The following is a 2,206-nucleotide window of genomic DNA, read 5'->3' as shown; positions in this document are numbered from 1 at the left end:
ACTGTACACATCTAATTCTAATTATGTCCAAGACGCTACGAAAACTTTCTTGCAAATTTTCATGCTAGGCCCCCAGTGAATACATTTTTGAGTATTCAATTAACAATATAATCGAGTAGTTGAGGCTGTTCAATTTTGATAGTTTGTTCAAAACAGTAGTATTGTTCTACTGATCTACGTGTGAAACTAGCATAATACCAGGAGCCACTAGAGACGCCCCCGTATTGATTTCAAGTCTCTATAAACACTATTTTCTCGTTTAGATTTCTCTTGTACTGTTTATAAAGAAGTAAAATACAAAGTAGTTTTACATTGTCTACAATATTTTATAACTCAAGTAAAATTGTGTACAGTTTTTATATTATGAAATATAAAAATCTATGTATGTATGATTGTCCTTGTATTCCTAAACCGTTGATCGGATTTTAATGATACTTTGGTAAACATTTCTGCTTTAAAAATAACAAGAAATTGCTTGCATTATATTTAAGTATTTTGTTACTTTTAACCCTTAATTCGATGGTGTCCAGTGTGACGAACAACTAATTTAAAAAAATCTACTGAACTAGTTTAGAGAAAATAAGTATGACTTTACTAAAAAAAAACAGTTTTTTTGCTACAAAAAATTTCTTCGAATTAAGGGATAATTTTTACACATGTATGTCATTGCAGGTTTGTTTGGTGTTTAATAGACTAGCAGTCGCCCGTGACTTCGTCCGAATTAAATTAATCTAGGAATAAACATAGCCTATGTCACCCATATTGCAGCTTCCCAACAGTGGAACAATCATATCGGTTCAATAGTTTCGAAACCTATCAATACAAAAAATAATCAAATCTTAATATAGAAAAGTATTTGTAAATAAATATTTTTTCTTTGACGATATCAAATGAGCACAAGTAAACAAAAGTAACTCATTTCAGGCTGAAAAACAATAGAAGTTCGTTCAGAAAGCTTCAAGAAATCAATTACATTTCTCGTTTCCTTTGTGAATTTTCCAATATTATTTTTGCGCAAATTATTCTCGACCATTGAATAGTTCTTACTTCCCTCATTTATTATTAATGAAAATTTGAATTCGAAATGTCGAAGTGGAATTAATGTCGAAGTGGAAATTATGTCGAAAATACATTTCTACGGAGATTTAATATAATATTTCGATAGCTAAAAGCGTAGATAACGTTTAAAAATAGAATCCTTTTGCTTGGATTGCATACTTAAGTGGGTTTAGAGTAGGATACTCGTTGAAATAACACGAATCAATACGTTTTTTGAAGAGAAAGGATTTTATTGTTTCTTTTGGTAAGGAAATAAGTATTGGATTTGACGAATTTTCTTGTTGAAATGTGGACATTTTTCATAGTTATTTATAAAGGCCTTAAATAATGTTATTTTAACATATGAAAGACTAGCTGTTACCCGTGACTTCGACCACGTGAAATTAAAATCTAAATTAGTAGCCTATGTGTTCTTCCAGGTTATGTTCTACATCTATGCCAAATTTCAGCGAGATTAATGCAGCTGTTCTGGTGATATCTTCAAACAAACATCCATCCATCCATCCATCTAAACATTCGCATTTATAATATTAGTAAGTAAGAAAAGATAACATATAGGTATAATGTTTGTCCAAATATTTCGTGTAATTAAATCTTGTTAACCATTTGATTGGAACTCAAATTATTAACAACGCGTTTAACGATGATTTGGGTATGATGGATGACCGCAATTCACCGAAATTGTATTAATTAGTAAATATTTTGTACACAGAGTATCGGATAGAGTAAGGTCAACGAATTCCTAGACCAAGAGATTGAAATAAAATTTTATTTCAATCTCTTTCTAAATAAACTTAGGTTACGTGTAACGTGTTATTAACCGCATGCAGCCCTTCAGATAAATCCTATTTAATTTGTAATTACAACCCTTATTGCTTAAAATCTTCATTTATACAAATATTCATATTATCAGACGTGTTTCGGAAAACCTCAACAGAGTTACTATTACGAACGCCTACTAGTTCTTTACCGCCGGAGAATACGTGAGCAGGGCTCTTAGAGCTTTATACTCGTACCTTGTTGCACACACAGGAATCCTATAAGGCCATCTCTTTCCACTCTACACCCACTCTCGGCCCACACCTACGTAGCCACAGCGAAGCTACAGGCCCTGTTTTTCAGCCCACATTTTCAGTCGCACCGCGGA

Source organism: Papilio xuthus, unplaced genomic scaffold (assembly GCF_000836235.2).
Source record: "Papilio xuthus unplaced genomic scaffold, Pxut_1.1 DF826159.1, whole genome shotgun sequence".
Lineage (NCBI taxonomy): Eukaryota > Metazoa > Arthropoda > Insecta > Lepidoptera > Papilionidae > Papilio > Papilio xuthus.
The sequence above is the reverse complement of the archived record's forward strand: the minus strand, read 5'-3'. Positions refer to the sequence as shown.